Consider the following 25,110-nt stretch of genomic DNA (forward strand, 5'->3'; position numbering starts at 1 on the left):
ATTAGCACAGACATTTTATTTTCATCAAACATACATTGAATGACCAATCTACACCAAGTGGTTGATGGTAACTATTTCTGAAATTAGAAAAAGATGTTACTTAACTTGTGTAACTCGTTAGCCTTATTTCCATGAAGTATAAAGTACTTACAATCTTAGAGAAACCCAGAAAGGAACATATTTACTTGGGTTTGCATTAGAAGAATTTCAGTGTTATGTGGCAACAAATTATATCTTTTTATGTAAGTCAGTAAAATATGGAAACTACACTGGTGCTATTTTGCATGTGCTATATCTCCACAAGTAACTAAAGAGTGTATTGTATTTACTAAATGGGGCTTCATAAGCAGATGGTTCTGGATTGTTATTTTATGTATAAGATGTTTTAATAATGCATTGATTAGTCTCCATTTATTATGTAAATACAAGACAAAAGATTATGTGTACAAAGGAAAAGCTCCACTTTTCTTACCAAGCAGATTGAAAAAGACCCTACTGTTATCTGCAATCCTAGTAACAGTTTAGGGTATGCCCTGTGCTGAAATCATGCCTGTGCTCCAAATACAGAGCAGAACATTTTCTAAAAACATACACTTTTTCTTCAAAAAATCATTTAATAATGAGGATTTGTAAGTAATTTATTAGGTATTTTAATGCAGACAGACTCTTCTACAGGAAGCTAACAAGAAAATGTGTTTTTCTTTGTTGTTTTTCTTAAATAATAACCAGCACTGTCCCAGTTTGCCCCCTTAATTTGTAGGTTAGGAAAGGAAAAGCCCAGCTTCCGGTCTGTCGTCTGAGGATCACTTTGGTATATTCAGCTGCTTGAAGACAAGGTTGTGCAAAGACCATGTGCAGCTTCAACATCTGGGGTATCCTCCCCTAGGCTCAAACAATGGTTTGACTTCCTTGACTCCATGCAAAGATGGTGCTTGCCAGCCCCATCTCATGGCCAGGCTCCTCCTGCAATTTGTGTAGAGCCAGACTGAGTAGAAGTGAGCAGACCCACTAAGAACAAAATCCTTCCTGAGCCTGAGAGACAAATGCTGTGCTTGCCTGGAAGCAGAACAGCAGGTACCTCAGCAAATGTCATGCATGAGACTCAAATCCTTTTCAAGGTTAGGTTTGCAACAGTTCTACAACACTTGCATGAGAACTGGGTACATACTGGCCAACAGTATCATAGCAGGTGCCTAATTAACTTTACTGATACGGGCCCATAATCCTTAGTTAAAATGTACACTAAGGAGAATACATATAAAATTCCCCTGAACTTTTATTTTTGGTGAGCTGTAGATGTCATTTTAAAATACTTTAAAAAAATTCTTAATTCAGTTGCTGTTATGGTTTAAGGCAAGGTGGCAATAAACAGTGGAAGATGCTCCCTGTTATGCCCTCACTTCCCGCCACCCCTTCCCTTTAGATCAGAAAGATGATAGGAAAGATAAGAGGAAAGGAAGAGAGACTTAAACTTCAAGTTGGAGAGTTTTAAAGGGTTTACTAATACTACTAATAAATAGAGTATGTATACAAAATATACAAAACCACTCTTGAATGCTCAATGTGGAGTGGGCATCGCTCCAGCAGCAGCAGAGCTGGGTGTGCGGAGCTGGCGGCTCCAGCAGGTGCAGCTCAGGCACCCCGAAGTCCTGGGTGGGACTTCACAGCAAACCAGAAACTGGTTGCAGGGATGCAGGGCCTGAGGCCTGTAAATCACAGGCAGACAGGCAGGGTCCTCTCTGGATGCCGGCCATGGTCAAAGAGAGCTTGACCCTTGTGATCACCCTGTTACATAGGGGGTATGACGATTATGGGATGGAATACTTTGGTTGGTCAATTCTAGTCACCTGTTCCATCCACCCCTCCTCAAACATGCCCTTCTCATAACGGAATGTGGGCAAACTTACCGGTCTTTCTTAGCTACCATAGTAATACCATAGTTACCATAGTAGGTAGCTTACTTTATCAGCTTCTCAGGATTAGTTCTCTTTCCCGTTTTTCCAATTGGCCATTTTAAACAAATAGTTAATACACAAGGACAACTTCTTCCAGATACTTTACTACAGAAAACCTTTCACACAATTGTCTCTTGTATTTGTTCTATTTAGTACTATGGCACTGAACAATGAAATGAGTCAGTAATTATCCAAAAAAAAACCAAAAAGATACCACAACTTATCAGCCTCACACTATGCAGCATGACTTGAATAGCTTTAATACTTCTGTGCTAGTTTGAAGGACTACACTGAAGTATCTAAAACATTGAGAATATAAGGGGTTGTTGTCCTTCCCGCAATAAAGAAAGACATCAACAGCACAAAATACTCCTAAAATTGTTTTTCTGTCCCTGGTGCTTCTTGGCTCTCCCATTGTCAGGGACAAGGAGACAGTCCCATCCTGCAGCCATCTGATTCAGGGAACTTCTGCCACCTCCCCATTACACAATGTGCTATAGCACAAGAAATCAGAGCAATTCACTGAGATCATTCTCATAATGCTTTGGACTTGATGGGATGTTTTACTTGTCTGTTGTTTTAAACTTTCTGTTTGGAGGCAGTTCAAAACAATGGGGGATAGCAAAGGCGGAATGCCTTTTCCAAGACTGCTGGCTCTTTCCTATTTACACAGTTTATATCACACTTATCACAATGGCATCTAAGCACTTTTCAGTGTTAAAGATGACAATTACACTGACAGCTTTTCTAAACCTATTGAAGCCTGCCACTGGTTGGCACAGCTTCCTCTCAGCTGCTAGATATGGGCTATGAGACTGCCAATAATTTCAGAGGCTGACAGACCAGCAGTGTTTCAGCACAGGGATTACCCAAATGTATACCCCTTTGGTTAGTGTCTCATTCTGTCAGTTATAAGATTTAATTTCAGAATGCTTCTACATGCCAATTTTAATTGTTGTCAAAGAGCTTGTGTGTGTAGATGCAGATGCATAGTGTTGTTACAGTTTACAAGACAGCGGATAATAGGAGGATAAAGTAGATGAAATGCCAGATACCTGTGGAAAATTTATGATGATATGCAGCTGCATTGAATTTCTGTAACGTTGAATACAAACAAAATAGATGTGGTAAGACTTTATTCTTCCCTTCATTACACCTGTCTTTCAAAAATGACTGAAAAAAAAAAAAAAAGAAGTTATTTGTAGCCTGTTAACCATTTATCAAATTGTCGCTCCAAATATGTTAAACAAATTTGTCTTTGGGGAAAGTAAACCTTTTCATGAAGAGAACAAAGAGAACTTTTCCTTCTCTATTTACCTCATGCATCCATCATCCCTGTGCCTCAGTAATAGCATTCCAGTGCCATTTAGAAAATACATTCTGAAAATAGTCTTCTAATCAAAATGCTGATTTCCAAATGCTATCCTTGGGAGAATCTGAAATGTCTAGTAATGGAGTTAAGAAGTTCATTTTGCCATGTAAATTTATGTATGAGAGCATTCAAAAATCTCTCTCCAAAAAGTTAATGATCCAGACAATGACAAGTTAACCTTCTTCACTCAGCAGGATATAGAGACACAAGGAAAGTAAGGTTTTAGTACCAATGGGCTATTTTCTTAGCTGGTGTAAATTTGTATGGCTTTATGAAATCCACACATAATTTCAGTATCTGAAGATCCTTAGCAATACATTAAAATTAGATATCCCATTCCAGCCTATCTAAACTATAAGATTGCATTAAAAAAACTCCACCCAGAATCATAATATAAACAAGATCTCATATATTGTTAAGTATATTAATAAAGCACACTGCATAAGCCATTATGGGCATTTTTTAGGCATCTCAAAACTCAGTTAATGTTCTTGAGCCTTGATTTATTAGGATCTTTCCTGTTCACCACGGTCATTCAACGCTTATTGAAAGTGGCCATGAATGACATCAGTCAGCTCCCTTGGCCCTCATGGGTGCATCCTTCCAGGTGATATCTGTGTTGCTTGTGTATCTGCTAACCTGATCTAACCAGTTTTTTTAACTTTCTTTAGTGTTTTCCTCTGTTTACAGATATTTGTCCACAGCTTATTACTCTTTGGGTAAAGAGAATGGCCTTTATTTCTTCTGTTTCAAGGCAATTGACCTTCCTGAGAAACTGAGTCAGAAACTGGGGCTGTTTACTCAGGACTATGGATGCAATAGGCTGCACGATGCATGAAAGATTTACGCTGCTACAGTGAGAAAAAGAACAACTGCATTTCAAGATTTCGGAATGCACCTAAAACCTAAACTAAAACTAAGAAACACGAAGTGTATTGTGGCTATATTTTAATGTACTTGATGCAATGCACAATATAATCTTTGTTATAAATTATATTATAAATTGAATTACTTTATTATATTTGTCACAGAAAACATCACAAATAAAGTAAAGAGAAGTTTTATTACCAGATTGTATGAAATCAAATAATACAACAAATAGACTGTGAAGGGAGAAAGACAACAATATTGAGTGTACATATCCAGAGAAAAATCTTACTTTTTGTTATTTGTCTAGGCAGATTTATGACCTATGCTGTTCCTGAAATGGGGAAGTTCAGCCTTCTTAGCACTTAACATATGCCTACACTGTTGATAATACTATGGTTTTCAAAAATGCCCCAGATATGTCACCCTCAAACATAACACCATGAACTCCCATTTGTTAATCTGAATTAATGAGCAGATGATGTCCAGCTAAGACTGGAAATAGTATTTTCCAAGAAATAAATCCTTTATCACAAAAACTGTCTCTGTTCTTCCTGCTTATGTGAGCATCCCTAATGTTTTTTTAGGGGTGTGAAGACAAAATTTTGACTAAACAGAGACAGTGCAGCTACATTATCTTTCTGGTTTTTGTTTTGTTTTTTGTTTTTTTTTTTTTTCCTTGATTTTTTAAAGTATAGTAATTGTTGAAACCAGAAACAACATCTTGTATTTTTTTTAGTTTTATTTTTATAGGAGCAGAAAGAATTTTAATATTTGTTATTGGATATTTTCAAATAATAATTTAATATGCTACTAATCTATTTTAACACTTCTGCAAGGCACATGAGATTTCCTGAGAATAAATTAAAAATGTATACCATATTTTCTTCTACTCATCCATGCTGTTGAGTGTCTGAAATTAAATGCTTCCTTGTTTTTGTAGTAATGGGGGATATTTAGCTATTACTCTATTTTATTTATAGACATGGAACACTCCCTCAGAGTATGTATTTCATGATCAGATCATGAGATGGTTCAGTAAATCTACTCCAGTTCAAATTAACAGGTATAGAACAAAATGTAGAATCCTACAGCTAGAGGAATTCTTTAGCTTTAAAAATCACCCACACAATCCAGGTTCTGGATTGCATCAGAGACTGAAGCTGTTCATGGAAAATGGTGTGCAGAAAAATTAGAGTCTTCTCAATACCTTGTAATGTCTTCCTGACTGACCCATCCTGACTTCTCTGATTCCTCTCTAGACACCGTATCAAACTGAGGGGCTGTTCTTGAGCCTTTAAACTACTCTGTCATGATAAAGAAACACTAAAAATCGTAGCAATACAAAAGGGAAGATGGTGACTCTTCTTGGTATGTCTTTTATCACTGTGGGTCTTGGGCTGGGAAAGATTGTGTTTCAGAGAGATAATAATAATAATAATAATAATAATAATAATAATAATAATGTAGCATATTTATTACTAACCTGGGTATTTTAAAAGGTTTATTCCCTTCAAGCTCTTTTGAAATGATTTCCTACATCTAGTTTATGAACTCATGCCAGTATTTTAACCCTTGTGATGCTAGAGAAACCTGCTTAAGAAAACAGACTTGCTTGTAATTGCAGTGCTAGCTGCATAATATTTTTGCTGACAATATTTTTGTTGGCATATTTTATGTTATTTTATCTTGCAACCCATAGCTTGTGCTGGTTTGTACCTTTAGGAAGTGATGGACGGAAGTATTTTGACACTTGAAAGACAGAAAGCTGTGATAAAAATGGAAAAGTGGGATTGTGCATCATCTAAAGCTGGATTCATCTGTTCAAAAAAAAAAAAGAAAAACAAAACAACATTAATAAAGTACAGTGTGGATTTTTAACCAAAATGTATTGCAAAAAATTATATTTCTTGGCTTTTTGTGTTTCTTTCAAAAGATCTTTCAGTTGTATCTTCAAAAAAATTAACTCAATGGTCAAGGAAGTTTTTGAGAAAACTTTTAAAAAGTCAATAAGAAAAAAAGATAATATTCTTTCAGCACTCATTAGGAGTCAGAACTGCTAAAACAAGATTTAGTTCCCCTCCTTCTTTCTCTTCTATTTTCACTGGCCTATGGTACCGAGAAGTTCAGTAAAGCAGGCTGTGTTTGAATGGCCCTCTGAGTGCTTTGTTGAATGCACAACAGGGCTGAGGAACTGCTGTTCAGTAGTGGCACTGGTGGTTCTTCCACCTTTGGCTGTGCTGCACGGATGTTTTCCTCATAATCCAAATCTCTAGATTCCACTGAGTGTATTTTCTCTTCATCATAGTCTGGCAATAAGACACTTGGAGTGTAGGAATCTCTTTGCCCATGCACACAGATTCTCCTATAAATTTCTGTGCATCAATTCTGAAATCAAACCAAGGGACAAAGGGTTAATCTTCTTCATAATGAGTGACTCCAGCTAAGCACTGGTTGCTGTTAATTTACTGTGCTTACCAGTTACCTAGTGTTTCTCCAAGGAGCACATTTGTGTCCTTTCTGCATCATATTATTCATTGCTTATTTCTGTGGTATGTGTTACAGAATTTATATATATATATGTATATATATACATATATACATATATATATAAAACCACAAAGCAAACAAACAAAGCAAAACAAACACTAAAACAGCAGCTATAAATCTGTAGAATGAGTTGTACATGTTTTGGAAATCAGAATTTTAACAACCTGTTTTTCTTCAGGCATTCTGTAGAAGTATATGGTACACTGACAGAGGTCTATCTTCAACACATTCAACACATACAGATATATATATGGGTTACAAAGGTGAAGTTCCTATAGTTGATGATGAAAGGAGAAGAAATATTAAATCAGTGATGTCCAAGTGGTAAAAATGCAGGAATTCATTACATTTTTTCATATAAGCTTCAATACTATTGAGAGAACCGATGCTGAAGTGATATACCTCCTCTCATTTATAAATCTATCTTTTTAGGTCTTTTCTAAGTTATTTAAATTGAATTAATTCAATTTCTCACAAGAGTTTTAAACACATTTTAAATACTTAACATAAGGTTTTCAGCTTGAGAGTTTTGTTTTGGCAGTATAAATAAAGAATGTAAGTGATGATACTAAGCTTTCTTCAACAAAACATACTTCATCAGAATAAATTATAGATATTCCAATCTGACAAGTTTTTGTTAATTTTAAGAAATACCTACAAACTTGTTATGAACTTCATGACACTGTAGTTCAGTTGGTATAAATCAGGACAGTTCTACTGGAACTATGCCGATTTATGTCATATGAAGTTATAGCCTCTAGACTCATCTTTCTCGTTTCACCCTTGCAAAATGTTGACTACCTTCAATTTCCACAGAAATTAGAGCTAGCTAAAGGGAAAAAGTATCTTATAAGATACCTGAGTAGGTTGGAGAAATGAACTTCTGAGCCCACAGGCGATAATCCATGCTAATGAAAATATTATTTTGCACTATCTTGCATGGATGTCACACCATCTTTTCAAAATAAGGAAAGTGAGCCTACGGATCTGGATCCTGCTCCTGGCTGAGTCATTGATTTACTGTTTTTCTGGCATGCAGGAGATAGACCTTAACAAGTTTATCGAAGTCCTGGTCATTTCACACAAGTGGCAGCAGCCCCCTGTTGGATTCTACAGAAACTGCAATAAGTTACTTCCTATCTTCCAAAGTCTCCCCTCCAAGTGGCAAGAAGCTGCATGCTGGAGCTTGGAACACTGCTGTAGGTCTTACTTTAAGACATAACTTCTATGAATTTAGGCAAGTTCTTCTGTTTCTTCCTATATTTATTTTTCTGTCTATGAGGTTGGGTTCATGCCATGCAGTATGAATAATTTCCTCTGTGTAAATGTTTGCACGTTCTCTATCAAAAGAGGAAATTAATCTCAGCTCAGAGCTCTTTATGCTTTTATAAAATAAAAATGCCACAGCATAATTATTTTAAGTGGAACTAATTGCATAGGTACAGCAATAACATCTCCAGAACACTTTGTTGTTGTTTGTTAGTGTGTTACAAAAGATGTGCGTGTTTAGTCATTTGATTTCCTTTCTGCAACTGCTGTTCTTAACTAACAAGAATACTAATTGAACAATTTTTTAAAAAAGAAAGAATAGCAGTTTTCAAAAATGGAATTAATTAATACTCACCATGAAGTCCTTATTTAAAGGCATACAGAAGCCCTTTCTAAGGTTACAATTGCATCATTTGTCCAAATCAAAAAATGAACTTGAAGTACTGGACTCTGTTCCTAATGTTTACTAATTTCTTTGTAACACTACAAGTGAACATGACTGTTTTTACCCTTTGTTCACCAAATATTTGACCTGTGTGCCTACCAGGTCAGTGTGCACACCATTAGGTATTAAGTTGTCTGGCTTAGGTTTAACATGCTTATGTGATAACATCACATATGCAGAGATGGAACTGATAGAAATTGACTTGAACAATTATGACTACAGAGGCTACACGTGCCATACTGAGAGTGAAATACACATAGAAATGGAGAATTCTGTATTTATCAAGTAAAACTGGTGGTACACCACAAATACAATATCTTACTACAAGTCAAATCTTGATCTTTTTAAAGGCCATAATCAAAGAACATTAATCACAATTTTAAAATATTTTTCATGTAAGCAAATTCAGCTAAAAAAAAAAAAAGCTTTAAACTTTTGGGTTTTTATCTAAGAAATTTGACAAAAATACGTATTTCTGTTTTTACCTAATTGAAATGCTTTTCTGACATTTTAACCATTTTAATGGTCTTTAACAGGAAAAAAAAAATATATCCTTTTTTAACAACTCAAAGAAACTTACTAAGAAACCATACAGTCTAATTTCATTAAAATTACAGCCACGCTGTCTCATTATAAAGTTCAAAGTACTTCAAATAATTTTAATGAAGAAGATTGATAGTCATATTGAAAATGTCAGCAATAACATTTGGTATTAAAAACAAATAATATAATTTAAATGTAATTTTGCATTGCCAGCAAGATCTTTATTTTCAAAGGCTGAAAAATATTTATTGTTATAATTATTAAGCTCCTTCATCTGAGACTAATAACTCATTGCATTAAATACTATGAAAATATATAACTGGGGTTTACAAATTATTTTCATGAACCAAAATTCAGTAAGAGGAAAGCAGGCAAATTTTACTCCTCAAAATGTTTTGCATATCTTGGGAAAGTCAGAAAAAAGAGTACATACTAGAATGTAGCCTGATAAAAAGTGTTAGATTAATTAAATTTTATAATACCTTGATTTTTATTTCCAGCACATTATTTTGTTTTTTTTTATGCAGTTCTCACTGTTTAACTCTCACTTATCTACAAACAAGTCATTTTTACTGACAATGTTCCTTGATTTCTTGAATTTTGCTTTGCATATTATGAAATAACGTGGCATATTTTCTACAGAAAGAGATTTCTAAGCTGTCTTAGAAAACATGTCTTTGATGATTTACAACAGAGAGTTATTTTCAAAAAAAATAAAACAATAGAGTAGGTATGGATAAGCATTTTAAAAATTATTCAGTTGTGAAAAATTATATTTTATCACACACACAGAAAGTTAGTTATAATGATGACAGAATAAATACATCTGATTTTGTACATTCTGTGGGTCACCTGAATAACAGCATGAAAATGAAAGATGACTAGAGATGGATCCTAATATATGAAAAAATGTCAAACACATATCCATACCAAATTCTGGTTTTGTTTTCACATCTCTCTAACTCACTCCATACTCGTTTAGGCAACAGACATCATCAGCTCTTCATGTCCAGGATCACTCTCTTTATTTCACAAACATCTCTTGGAAAGTAGGGAGAGTTAGTCTGTAATTATAATTTCCCAAACCTCCTCAATTTATGGGCATAAATTTTATAGACAAAATTTATCAAATATCAATGACCAGCAATAGATAGATATGAATGAAAAGTAATACTGGCCACAGAATTTCATTACTACCACTGAAAGAATTTGGGGTCTTCTCATACCTAAAACTGAGAGGAAATGGTTTGACGGAAGGGTTGGCAGATCCCCTGCTTATACCCTTTTCCCTTTGAAAGGGAGAAATATGCTTGGAAAATACCTTTAGCATTTGGAAATTATTTCAGAAACTCAGAAATGTACTGTTTATCATTTATTATATGACCAACAGCTTCCAGCACTACTGAAATATTAACATTAAATTTAAAAATAAGACTTTTAGTTGAGTATTTTTTGACTTTTTACTTGCTTAGTGTTTAACTCAATGTTCGTAAGAGTTAAATTTATTCACTTTGACATTACACCTGGGAGTGGAAGGGTAACAAAAGGAGATTGTTTAGAACAGGGTCATCTTTTGCTCTGGGCTCAGCACCTGCAAATACAAAAAACTGAACATAGAACTCTGTATGGTATGTGCACAGGTCATAGCTTTCCTACTGACAAGATATGAAGTCCTCTGTACATTCCAAGGTCAACTTTAGGCATGAAGGTTCCAGCATATACAGCAGCCTGTCCTTTCCTTTTCAGCTGTAAGGTGTCCTTGAAAACAGATTCCTTCCCTTAAAACTGTGTTGTAAGGGCAGTTCCTTTGTCCTGGTCTAGATCATTACACAGATGTAGAGGCAAAGAAAGATTGCTCCAAATTTGCAGATATCTGAAGTGCTACATAAATATGAACTGATCAAGTCACATCACAGACCCTAGTCAGAGAATCAGTTACATATTTGAGTTGTAAAACAGGTGAATATATGTTCCCAAGTTGTTGTTTTTTCCCTACTGTACATTCCAGAATTGCCAATTTACTTGTTCTTTAGGATCTCAAAGAGAGACTGGGCTCATGCAGAGAAAGCAATTCTGATAAATACACATTTCTCAAACTGCACTGCCTTATAAGCCATCAAAGCAATCTGAAAATCAATTTGATGTTTGACAGGGAGCCGGCGTATTCCCTTCAGGATACAACTGACATGCTGAGGCCACTTAGTGAGAGGAAAATTTTGACTTTACCATTTTGCCAAAGTTGGAGTATCTGCATTTTTTTCTCAGAAAGATCACGGAATCAAATATGGTAAGAGCCTAACCTAGAGGTCAAATTTCAAAACATTGGTAGCTTTAACATGTAGGCTTAACTTGCATAGCTCATTTCTGAGCAGATGATACCATTGTATTCTATTTCTTTATCCTTACAGATGTGATAGGACTATCAAGGGGTGTAGTGAAACTCTCATGAATTCCCGAATTATTTATTAAGTAGTAGGCACTAGCAAACTAGAGGAAAATTTCCTTATTCTGTTGGGATGATTCACTGTACAGATACTATAGACTAATTATTAAGAGGAAGGATTTTTTTTTTTTTTTTTTCACCTGAAATGGTCATTGTGTATCCAATTACTGGTATTTATCAAATATTTCTTATTAGAAGTCTTGTTTTGTTTTTCTGGACTATTTTGCATAGGTATTTTAAATGACATCAATGGATTTTTTTTTTCTAGATCTCCAGCAACTCAGTATTTCTATAGTTACCTTAAAATCAGTGGTATTACTTTGAGATACGTAAAATGAGGTATAGACCTGTTACCTCTGCTTTTAGTTGAGAAGTTGCAGCAAGTGTGTGAAATGACACAGGCAAGTCACAGGAACAACCACAAACTACAGATGAAATACAAAGAGTAAATTTATTTTCATTACCTTGCTGACTGGAGGATCCCCAGAAAAGCACCCAGGCAGAGGTATACAAGCAGGAATGCAGGCACTGCAGAGTTCAGTCCTTGCTATAACATCACTGAGCCTGCTGGTTTCACCCATATATTAGGGATTCACGCAGATGCAGTTTACCACACTGCTTCGATCTTTGCCTGTAGTAGAGGAGGAATGTCAATGGTGTTCAATAAGGTGTCCCTAAGTCTTTCATGGGCCTTTTATCTAAACACAGAGGTTCTACTTGTCAAGCACACAAGGCTAAACAACAATTAGTGTGATATATGTGTTTTTCTACACCCCAGCTGCAGTCACTTGAACATATTTACAATTCTTCTCCTCACTGATCTTTCATTATATTCTCACACAACGGTTTAGCTTCAAATGGAAAAAGGCAGCAATATTCTCGTGGGTTACAAATATATCAATTCGGAAACATAGATTTTTATCACAGGCAAGAAAGATGAAATCTGTAGTATTCTTTTCAAAATTATAGACAAGATAATCGTTGTAAATTGTCTAAAACCGGAACAAGTATATTCTACTTCCCAAAAGACTTAGAATCAAGGATTGCTCATGTCACCATTAGATAAAACTGCCAGAAGCTTACAAATTAAAACTGTAGTTCATTAGACATTCTCCAAGGTTGATCAAAACATCTTTCTGAGAAAACGTTTTAATCACAAATGAACAACTTACACACTATTAATTAGAAATTAGCAAATGGACACACTGAGACATGGAACAGTCCAAGGTCATGCCAGCAGTCTGTTTCAGAGCTAAGAATAAAACTGCTTCACCATCCTATCCTTAATACTATTTACTTTTTCAGTAAGTCATTCTCTTGCCACAAGAGGAACTGCTTTCCTGTTAAAGAACATAAACACAAGTAAAGATCACTTTGGCACCAGCTGGCAATGAAGGTCTGTAATGGATATTGTGTCAGCTATTAGTTCAAATTTCCTTTCAGCTATACATGCAGCATAATGCTGTTTGAACTTTTGTTGATTTTCCAATATGTATTTTATCTTATTCATTTCAATAGTTTCTCATGTCATTTGGGTAATTTATTTCCTGAGAGATGTAGCTGTTATTACACTTGAGGCTATCTAGCTCGATTTTTCTTGATCTTTAATGCTTCTGTACTTAGTTATGCTTACAGAACTCCTAGGAAAATAAGGTGTCCTTTGCCATAATGTATCAATCTCCTTTACAAACCCTTCTTGAAACTCTGAATATATTCTTAGGGAGGGAACTACATCAGTGGTTTAGTTTTACACCATTCAATACAGTTAACACTACAAGGCTGTGGCAATTGTCATTACTAGTACCACTGTAACAGTGCCTGAAATGTTGCTGGGCAATCCAGACACAGAAAATGTTTTGTAAGGAGTGTGAGTTAACTCACCTGTAGCCTCATATGTCAAAGCTTTGCTATATAAATACAGCACAAAGTAAAGTGATCTGGATAATTATAAGATGTGCTATTATGCACAGAGATTAGTTTGCTTTTAACAAGTCTTTTTTTTTTTTTTTTTTCCCATTTCCCAGCCTACATGCAGCTTCTTCCTCTTGCCTCTTCAAAATCTACAGTCATTCAGTCACGTCAAGTTTAGGCCTGCAAATCAACTTATTGCTTTAATATGTTCTACTGAACTGGCCACTTTCAACTTTGAGTCTTTGTGCTAATGCATTTTCAATGATGGTGTTAATTTAGGTGTGAGAAGTAACTAATTTTGTTAGTGCGAATCAATGAAATTTCTTTTCTGTAACGTTACATACAGGTAGCCCAGTAATCAGAGGTAAATGAACGGACCTTAATATTAAAAAAAAAAAAATAGCTAATACATAAGGTAGGGGTGAAAAAGAGGGCAAAGTATTGGCAAATCATTTAAATGAAGAGTCATGTAAAAGGAACAAATTGATGTTCACAAGTGAAGTATATAACTAAAATATATGAGGCAGTTTCTACAGCTCAAAAATTAGTTTTTATAATCAGTGTTCTAATGCAAAACTATAATCTGGTTCTTACACATTTACTTCTGTAAAAATGAAACATTTTGCATACATGTATTCCATCAGGGAAAGTATAGGTGATGCAAAGCATTCTCAGCAATAACAAAAAAAAATCAGGTGAAATCCTGAGATACCTGTATGTAGAGAATTAAAGTACAAGTTAGTTCCACAAAGACAAATCTATGCAGAGGGATTTTTCATTTGCTATTTTACATCATAATGAACAAGACTACCTAGCAGATCTTTACACAGGTAACAGCACATGCTGTGCATAAATTCAGGTGAGGTCAGTAGGTCAACTTCCAGTAAGAACTACAAGCTTAATCCAGTCACGGGAGAGCAGAAGTGAATACCAGTTGCACAAAATACTCTTTCTCCTGTAAGGCAAATAGTAGTTCTCCAGATAATAAACCTGCAATGTTATTAACTAGAGAAGTCAAAGAAAGACCCCTGGGCAACTACAGAAATGACAGCTACTAATAGCAATAATTTTAATGCTGAAATGCTAGAATGCTTACCTTTAGTCCCAAATTCATAGCACTCACATCGTAATTTTCTTTGTTTGCTTTTGAGCTACTGGTATTCAGTATGAAATTAAAGCTGAAATGTGTGTAGTTAATGAGGATGTATTATTCAACAAGCATGAGGGCAATCTCATTCAGTATGTCCTTAATAAACTGCAAAAAAAGTCAAGATTTAAAGGAAGAGCCATGGACATGGTTTCTTATTATTAGTTACTGTCAAGAAAACTGTACATGACTGGTAGACTCAAACTGAGGGTCAAACCCTGACACGTTGCTAGTAAGAAGTTACAATAGGAATTAATTACAAGTTTAAATGCACAACAGTATATTGCATTTGAATATGAAATCTTAACGTCAGGTACTACCTTTGTTTTTCACCAAACAAATGTTACAATCTGTTGAGAGAAAACTAGATGTCTGTTACAGCATGTGAGAAGCAAAGACATGATGGTACAAGATATAATTCCTTCCTGTTCTTTCCATATTTTGTTCTTTCTGCCCTTCAAATAATGTTAGGAGTAATAAAATATTTTAGCACTCTTTAAGATAGAAGCTTTTTTATTCTGTTACACACTGCCCAGCTAGTTGAACAAGAGAAAGAATCGGATAAATCAAAGACCCCTTTAAGTACCTACTTATTTTTAGATAGGTATGCAGGTATGTATATGTAGGTATGTAGGTATGTATATGAGCAAACTTTATTATTATCTTTGTGATAATAGTAACAATGCCAAGAAAAAAATGAGATTTAAAGTAAGTTTTTCTACTACATCGAAGAAAGAAATAGTAGGTCTACCAATCTGAATAACTTAGCTTACACTGAAAAAAAAAACAACCAACCAACCAAACACAAACAACAACAACAACCCCCCCTCCTCCCCCCACCAAACAACAAAGCAAAAAGTCCTCAGAACGAACAAGATATAGCATTGAGAAAAGTTCTTTGCATCTACCTGTGAATTTTGCTGATACTGTTAGCTTGAGACTGCCTTCCCAATATGGTCGAAACCTACTGGGGCTGCAATAGCTGTTTCCAAAGAGCATAAGTTGATGAATAAGTACCCATAAGTACCCTAATAGAGGGTTCAGACTGAGAACTGAATTTCTTCTTTTTAATAAAATATATTACATTTAAAACAAAAAGCCAACAAAGTGTTGGAATACATATAAAAAATATTCATCCAGTTTGATTTAAGGTTGGTTCAGTTGTTTGGTTTCATTGATTCATTCTGGCCTAATTTTTTTTAATATAGTGACAGTGAACAACATTTTCTGTGAAACAGCTGCTGCTGGAGTCCTTGCTAGCTAGCAAATTCAGCAGAAAGTATGTGTGCCAGAACTGTACTGAGAATCTGTGTATGCCATGGCATGTCCATCTGCTGTATACAACACATGCCAGTCTCTCCAGTATGTACTGGCAAGACGAGGATGGAGTGTACGGGAGCAGAAGAATTAAATGCAGAATATAAATAACACATATTTTATATGATTACCACACACCTTTTTTTGTTCTTGTTGTTGTTGTTGTTGTTATACATCCTTTTGCATTATTTCTTGTTAAGGTCAATGGCCATATTCAATTTTCTAAATACAAGATACAAGCAATTAATTTTGCACTAAGGTGAGTTATGCATATTATGCATACTAATACCAAGTTTCCTAATTTCCTTAAATAAGCAGGATTAGAGCTGCCAATTTCTGCTATGTACTCCTGCTTCTGTGGTCATGATTTCTGGCATACATTTCAACAACAGAAATCTGGTCTTTGAAATTCTGATATTACATGGAAAATAGGACAAGCTAAATCAACCATTAAAAATTAGACAGACTCTGTAAAATTTGTATACTGATGAATCTCTTCATATTTGCATGGTCCCACTAGGGATGACTATTACGATATATAGCACCCAAATATGTGTGTAGCTCAATGAAGAGATGGAGGGCCTGTTGAGAAAATAGCAGACTTACCTACCAATCAAGCAGCCAACAACAACCTAATTGGTGTCTAGACAAAGCCTGCACAGGTAGCACTTGAATAAATGTTCACTGCCATACAGCTGTGCAGTTGAGATTTACATGGTTATTAAAACATGAATTTTTGCTTTGTCCATCTGGGAAGTTTGTCAATTATGACACACATCCTAGACATACTTACATGGGAAATTACACCTCTCAGAAAGTATACAGAAAATTTATAACAAAAACTCCCAGGAAAGGGATGTAATGACTTTTGAACTCTGGCAGAAAAGTAATATAGAGCTCAGCCATATAACCTAGGCAGAACCTTGTGTTGTGAAACTACAGTGTGTCTGAAGAAGCACTGGAGGTAACCAGCTCATTCTCACATGACAAGTGAGCTCCCATCCTCACTGGAGGTGAGTACACATACCAAGAAAAGGCAAAGAGCTCTTGCTTTCCCTGTTGTTTCTCGTTTGCTTCAGGGTCTCACTTTGGCAATTTAGAGAAAGTGGTGCCTGTATTTTAGTTATATGTCAGTATGCTTCTCTGAGGGGCTACATTAATTCTTCATTTGTATTACGGTAGGAAACAACCTACTGTAATAGTGCCGGTAACACAGCTGGTTTTGGGGATTTCCATCACTACCTTAAGCAAATTTTTGTGCAGTAAATGAAAGGTAAAACAGTTTTGTCAGCTATTTTCATTCCAGTTTCTGTGTTTTATGCTGACAACAGCCAGTTGCAAGCAGAACCGTATCTTTTCCAAAGGTATGTTGCACCTAAAATTGAGGTCCATATTTCATGTACATTTAGTTCTCAAATGAGAACAGTTCTGACTGATTGGCTTCAGTGGGAGATTTCAGTCTAGAAGGCCTGAGTTAAAACACAGTGATAGTTTTCTGTGCTAGGTTTTCACTTTGTGTTCTCTTAGCCAGGCAAAACATCTTTTTGTGTAAATGTAAACAGCTTGTTTTATAATGTTTCATTTCATAGTAAGACAGAATCATAGTATCATAGAATACTTCGAGTTGGAAGAGACCTTTAAAAGTCATCTGGTCCCATCCCCTGGCAATGAGCAGGAACATCTTCAACCACATTAGGTTGCTCAGAGCCCCATCCAGCCCGACCTTGAAAGTTTCCAGGGATAGGGAATCCACTATGCTCATAATAACTGCACAGTTTAATAATCATTGCTTGCATATTCAAATATATAAACATTTATTAAGCTATTTTTCTATATATCTTTACGTAAAAATTGAATAAAGACAACATAAGCTAAAATGCTTGTTTAGATTAATTTATTGATCTGAAATAATTGAAAAATTCCTGAAAAAAATGCTGATCAGCAGCATTTTCAGTTCATACGTTATTAAATTGCCAACCTTTGCACAAAAACATTTCTCATAATGTAAATATTCTTTCACTATCTTTGTTTTAATAGCTACTGTTGAAATAACCCTTCCTCTTTCATAATTCTTTTTTTCTTTTTTAATCTGAGTATAAGATGTAGAGATTTCAGTATAGTGATAAAGTAACCTAGAAGAACTTTTGTCTTTCTCTTATAGACTTGATTGTGGAACGAAAGTTATATGTCTGTTTGGATCTTGTCATAATACATTTCACAAGCTATTTTCCCTGCAGGCTCAAACTTCATTTATGGAATAAACAATACAGTTTGATCAGCTTGATTTCTGCAAAGTCTAATGGAAAGTCAGGAAGGAAGACCCAGGGAACTGCAGGCTTGTCAGCCTCACTTTAGTTCTTCAGAAGGTGATGGAACAATTAATCATAGAAAACATTTCCAGGAACATGAAGGACAATAAGGTGATTGAGAATAGTCAGCAAGCATTCACTAAATGGAAGCCACTGACCAACCAGATAGCCTTATATGATGAAGCTGCCATGAAAGATGAGGTGAGAGCAGTAGATATTGCATACTTCATCTTCAGGAAGGCTTTTGACTCTGTTTCCTGTAAGATCCTCATACAGAAGCTGAAGCATGTTGTCAGCAGGATGAACAGAAGGCAAGGTGGATTGAAAACAGGTTGACTATCTGAGCCCAGGGGTTGGTGATCAGTGGCACAGCATCTAGTTGGAGGCCAGTAACTAGCAGTGTATCCCAGGGGGTCAATATTGGGTCTGGTCCTGTTCAAAGTCTTCACTAATGATTTGAATAATGGGGCACCCTCAGCAAGTTTGTGGATGGCATAAAGCTGGGAGGAGTAGCTGATATGCCATAAAGTTGTGCTGCCATCCAGAAGGGCCTCAATAGTTTGGAAAAAATGGCTGACAGAAATGTCATGGAGGTCAGCACAAGGAAGTACAAAGTTCTGAACCCAGGGAACAATAAACTTCTGAGCAAACACATTGACCATTTCACTTTACTGCAGAATTACTGAGCTCAGAAATTTCACAACATCTTTTAAATTGGTGTGGTGTTTAGTCAGACCTCATATGGAATTCCAGCTCCATGTCAAAGCAGGAGAGTTAACATACTCTGTGTATTCAAGGCTCTTCTGGCTCACATCTGTGCTATGTCACTATTAAAACATATGGTTGGGAAAGGGGAAGAGGTAGTCAGACTAAGTGTATTCATTTTTAACATCCCTTCAGACCTTTAAAAACTTGTTTAAGTCTGCCTTAAGTCAGCAATTATACTCTGAGCTGACTTCTGAAATCAGTCAATGCAGAGTTTTTCTTTACTGCTTCACTCTGTCTTCTTTTCCTCTTCATTTTCTTCAGCCATCCTGACATGTACCTTTGTTTCAATGGCATCAAACCTCAGAGTCTCTTCTGCTTTTCCTCCCAGCCCAGAGCTCTCTAGTGTTTTCACTTCCCAGCCTCCAGTATTGCTCTCATCTTCTTGAATCTCATGTTAATAGCAGTAGCTATTAACATGACACTTTCTTCTTGCATAAAATACTCATCCTAAATTTACAAAATCTTTTTCTTTCACTGGAAATAGAAAACCTGAATATATAATGTAGGAGCTTTAGTTAAACATTAAACACTTTAGCTAAAATCTCTTTTGCTATTTACAGTATCTGTCACATACATTTTTTTACAACTCACAGTTTAATCACTTAAAAAAAAAAAGTATGCTGAATAGGCATAAAGAACTATGTCTACGAGAGAATTTAACCTTAAAAGCCTCGCTCAGTTGAGAAAAACATTATTTTATTTTCAAAATATGGTTTTCCTTAATGTTTTCCAACTTGCAAACCAAATGAAGTCAACAGTTCTAATGGCTGCGATGGAGTATAATTGGTATATAATTTTTGTTATTTTAGATTTTGAATATTCTCACTAGTTCTTGGCATCTTTAATTTAAAAAATTGAGTCATGTTATGCTAGCTGCACACTTGTAAGGCAAATTAAGCAGCTATAAATGTCAGATAGAAATTGTAAACAGGTATTTTTACACTTATATGTAGATTTTTTGAGTCTGTATTTCTCTCACACACCCACTTTTTCTTTTAATTTTTTTTTTTTCTTTAGATATTCCATTTGGTCTTTTGCATGTCTCAGATGTACTGAGTTATGTTTTCTTGCTAGAAAAGGTCAGCATCTGAAAATAGGACCCAAAGTGATTTGAACACTAAGTACACGATTTCTAAGAGTCTTGGCATACATTTATCTTCAACTCTTTGACATACATTATGAAACCACTTGACTGTGACCTTTTTCACGTAACTTAAAGCCAATTTGTGCTTGTTTCCCAGTTCTCTTTCCCAATTGGCAAACTCGGATGAGGGCAGAAGATAGCACAAAATGAATCAATTCTCACAAGGCATTAACAAGGAATGAGAACTAGAACAAAGGTAATCATTTATTACAACAACCTTTCTCTTGTGATCACAGATGCTTTTAGGAGACACTAAAGAAAGCATTTTCCAAAGCTCAGTGATTGCACTGATGTGCAAGTTCATCTAGGCACAAGAGAAAAGTCTTGCAATGAAGCATAAAAATTCTGAAATCGCAAGCACTTTCTGACAGGATGACCTTCACAATCTGACAAACTATTTCAGTAGATAGAGATTCCAAGTATGAGCAGTAGTAATCATCAGAAGCTACAAGGAATTGTACCTTACCAAGGTAATGTGACAGTCTGACCTTCTGACTCATCAATCCCAACAAGCCTGGCCACTCAGGGCAGTGATGAAAACCATCAATAGCCTATGTAAGATGCAGCAGGACAGAACAACATGACAATTTGACCTGCTGGTTTGGGAATCTCCAAGAGGCCTGCTCAGGAGGCTCTATCGTTATGAGCAAAAGGGATGTTCACATTTGATCAGTATTTAGGAATGGCAGAGAGGAAACAGAGACATGGAATTTGCCGCCTTTGAGCACTTGCACTTAGAGAGACAAGCCCTACTTTCTGTAATCAGAGATCATTAGGTCACTTTTTTTTTCTGTTGAAAAGTTTGTCTCTGTCATTGGAGACTAGTCTAGCATCTCTCCTGTTGCAATCCTATAAACTTTTTGAAGCAAGTCACAGAATAATTAAGTTCACACCATTTCACCCTGTTCTGAATAAAAATACTGTATATCACAGAATCACAGAATCAACTGGGTTGGAAAAGACCTCAGAGATCACCGAGTCCAACCCTTGGTCCAACTCTAGTCCGTTTACTAGATCATGGCGCTAAGTGCCACGTCCAATATCAGTTTAAAAACCTCCAGGGACGGCGAGTCCACCACCTCCCTGGGCAGGCCATTCCAATGCCTGATCACTCTCTCTGTAAAGAATTTCTTTCTAATATCCAGCCTAAATTTCCCCTGGCAGAGTTTAAGCCCATGCCCCCTTGTCCTATTGCTAACTGCCTGGGAGAAGAGACCAATCCCCACCTGGCTATAACTTCCCTTCAGGTAGTTATAGAGAGTGATGAGGTCACCTCTAAGCCTCCTCTTCTCTAGACTAAACAACCCCAGCTCCCTCAGCCTCTCCCCATAGGTCTTATGTTCAAGTCCCTTCACCGGTCGTGTTGCTCTTTTCTGGACCCGCTCCAGCACTTCAAGGTCTTTCCTGAACTGAGGGGCCCAGAACTGAACACAATACTCCAGGTGTGGCCTCACCAATGCAGAGTACAGGGGAAGGATCACTTCCCTTGTCCTGCTGACCACACTGTTTTTGATACAGGACAGGATACCGTTGGCCTTCTTGGCCACCTGGGCACACTGTTGGCTCATGTTGAGCTTCCTGTCAATTAGTACCCCCAGGTCCCTTTCTGTCTGACTGCTCTCCAGCCACTCTGCGCCCAGCCTGTAGCGCTGCAGGGGGTTGTTGTGACCAAAGTGCAGCACCCGGCACTTGGCCTTATTGAATTTCATCCCATTGGAATCAGCCCATTTTTCCAGTCTATCCAGATCCCCCTGCAGAGCCCTCCTGCCTTCCAGCAGGTCGACACTCCCTCCCAACTTGGTGTCATCAGCAAATTTGCTGATGATGGTCTCAATCCCCTCATCTAAATCGTCAATAAAGATGTTAAACAGGACTGGACCCAACACTGACCCCTGGGGAACACCACTAGTGACTGGCCGCCAGCTAGATGCAGCCCCATTCACCAGCACTCCCTGGGCCCAGCCCTCCAGCCAGTTCTTAACCCAGTGTAGAGTACACTTGTCCAAGCCATGGGTTACCAGCTTTTGCAAGAATATATTATGGGAGACAGTGTCAAAGGCCTTGCTGAAGTCCAGATAGACCACATCCACGGCTTTCCCCTCATCCACCAGGTGAGTCACCTGATCATAAAAGGAGATCAGGTTGGTCAGACAGGATCTGCCCCTCCTAAACCCATGCTGGCTGGGTCTGATCCCTTGTCCATCCTGAAGGTGCTGTGTGATTCCATTCAGGATGATCTGCTCCATAACCCTGCCAGGCACTGAGGTCAGGCTGACAGGCCTGTAGTTGCCAGGGTCAGCTCTGCAGCCCTTTTTGTGGACTGGGGTAACATTGGCCAATTTCCAATCATATGGGACCTCGCCAGTGAGCCAGGACTGTTGGAAGATGATAGAGAGTGGCTTGGCAAGTTCTTCTGCTAGCTCCCTCATCACCCTAGGATGGATCTCATCTGGTCCCATAGACTTGTGAGGATCCAGATGGCTCAGTAAATCACCAACTATTTCCTCCTGGAATACAAGGGGCCTATTTGGCTTCCTATCTCTGCCAACCACCTCCAGAGATGAGTCGTCCTGAGGGCCACCTGTCTTACTGGTAAAAACTGAGGCAAAGTAGGTATTAAGTACCTCAGCTTTCTCCTCATCTTTGTTAACTATATTTCCTTCAGAGTCCAACAGAGAATGGAGGTTTTCCTTGCCCCTCCTTTTGTTATTAACATATTTGAAGAAGGACTTTTTATTATCCCTGACAGAATTGGCCAAGTTAACTTCAAATTGCACTTTTGTTTCCCTGATCTTTTTTCTGCATGACCTAGCTATTTCCATAAATTCTTCATAAGTAGCCAGCCCTTTTTTCCACAGTCGGTAAAGTCTCTTTTTATTTCTGATTTCATTCAAAATCTCCCTGTTTAGCCAAGCCGGTTGTCTTCCCCGCCGGCTAGCCTTTCGGCACACTGGTATAGCCTGTTCCTGTGCACCCAAAACCACCTGCTTGAAGCATGTCCAAGCCTCCTGGGCCCCCTTGTTTTTAAGCATTGTTTCCCAGGGTATGCTCTGAACTAGACTTCTGAATAGGCAAAAATCTGCCCTCCGGAAGTCCAGCGTAGAGGTTTTGTTAATGGTTCTCCCTGCATCTCTGAGTATTGAAAATTCTATTATTTCATGGTCGCTATGCCCCAGGCGGCCTCCAACCACTACATCTCCCACCAGCCCTTCTCTGTTTGTAAACACTAGGTCTAGCGGGGTCTTGCCCCTGGTGGGCTCATTTACCGGCTGATGAAGGAAATTGTCCTCTATACACTCTAGGAACTTCCTAGACTGCCTCTTCTGTGCAGTATTGAGGTCCCAGCAGATATCCGGCAGGTTAAAGTCACCCACAAGAACAAGGGCCGTCGATTTTGAGACATCTGCCAGCTGCTTGTAGAATAATTCATCTCCTTCATTGTCCTGGCTGGGTGGTCTATAACAGACACCCACGAGGATGTCAGCCTTGTTGGACTTCCCCCTGATTCTGGTCCACAGGCACTCAACCTTATCACTGCTGACCTCAAGTTTAACAGAGTCGAGTGACTCTCTAACATATAAAGCCACCCCTCCACCTCTCCTACCCTGCCTATCTTTTCTGAAGAGCTTGTAGCCACACATAGCAGCACTCCAGTCATATGAGTCATCCCACCATGTTTCTGTGATGGCAACTATGTCATAGCTTTCCTGCTGCATGATGGCTTCCAGCTCCTCTTGTTTGTTGCCCATACTGCGTGCATTAGTGTACATGCACTTCAAGTGGGCTGCTGATTTCCCTCTTAATTCGGGCTTTCCATCCTTAGGCTGATTTTTGGAGAGCCCAGTTTCAATCCCTTCCCCCTTCAAACCTCGTTTAAAACCCTCTTGATCAGCCCTGCCAACTTATGGGCTATAGTCCTCTTGCTCTCCCTAGAAGGATGAAGCCCATCTGATTTGAGGAGACTAGGTAGATGAGGTCTATCCAGAGGGCTCTCCAGGTGGATCTTCTTGGCTATCCTCTGCCTGATTTTCAGGGTCCAGGGCCTCATATCTATTTGTTAAGGGCACCAAGAGTAGTGATGGGGTTCGAGAGAGGGTTCTTTTACCTCTCCGATCAGGGACCTGTTTCCATTCCCCCCATCAATTAGATCTGCTCTATCTGCCTTATGGCAGGAGGGACAAGGCTTTGCCATCTCCTGTTGCACACCCTTAGGAGTCAAAAGAGCCTGACCCCACCAGTCAATTTCTTCTTCACTCTCCCTAATGCTCCTTAGTCTCTCCACCTCTTCCTTAAGCTCTGCCACTAGGCACAGTAAGTCATTGACCTGGTCACACCATACACAGGTGTCTCCCATACCATTCTCTGGTACTAATGCCAGGCACAGACACTCTGCGCAGCCAGCAGCCTGGGTGGCTGCATCCTTCTTGGCAGGTAGTGTCTGTGTAGACACACTCTTTGTATTAATGGCAGCAACAGCTTTCCTTTTTCTAGAAAACATTACTACCCTTAGTTAAATTGGGGACAAGAAAACAAAATGAAACCCTGGACAAACTCACCTACAAGAGCTAGTTGCCTCCAGTCTACTTGCCCTGCCACACCCCAGTCTGTGTCACCAGCAACAAGTGAGAGGTCTAACAGCGAGGAGTGACAGAACCTCTGAGCCCTACTGCACGAGCAGCCCCAGTCGCTGCTGCAGCACCGTGTGGGTGGTGCTCACCTGCCTCACAAGCACGTTCACCTTCCAGCGCCTGGTGGGAGGGACGCGTCGCTGCCCTCCCGGAGGCTTTTTCAAAGCAAGGGGGAGGGGTGTGACTCCCGTCACCGTGGTAACGGCCGCGCCACGTCAGCCAGTTCCGCAAGGGCTGCCGGGGACTCCCGGGGAGCGGAATCGAAAACGCGACCAGAAACCCCTCTCTTTACTCTCTCTTACCTCTGTAGCTTCGAGATTTCCCTCCCGGCTCCGGCCGAGCTGGCTTCAGTCAGCTGATCCGAGGAACTGAGTGCTTGTCTCGAGTTACAGCCGCTTTTAAATCTCCCGCGTCACCGTGGTAACGGCCGCGCCACGTCAGC

The 25,110-nt window shown here is 38.1% G+C and overlaps 1 long non-coding RNA gene across 1 annotated transcript; it reads right to left on the reverse strand.

Moving 5' to 3' along the window:
- LOC110361072 (uncharacterized) lies at window positions 1-25,110 on the reverse strand. Its single transcript, XR_010470421.1, has 4 exons — window positions 24,971-25,110; window positions 11,909-12,075; window positions 5,914-6,014; window positions 1-3,128 (listed from the first exon to the last, which is right to left on the reverse strand). It is a non-coding gene; the product is annotated as an uncharacterized LOC110361072 (long non-coding RNA).

This window comes from Columba livia, chromosome 2, assembly GCF_036013475.1.
Source record: "Columba livia isolate bColLiv1 breed racing homer chromosome 2, bColLiv1.pat.W.v2, whole genome shotgun sequence".
Classification (NCBI taxonomy): Eukaryota; Metazoa; Chordata; class Aves; order Columbiformes; family Columbidae; genus Columba; species Columba livia.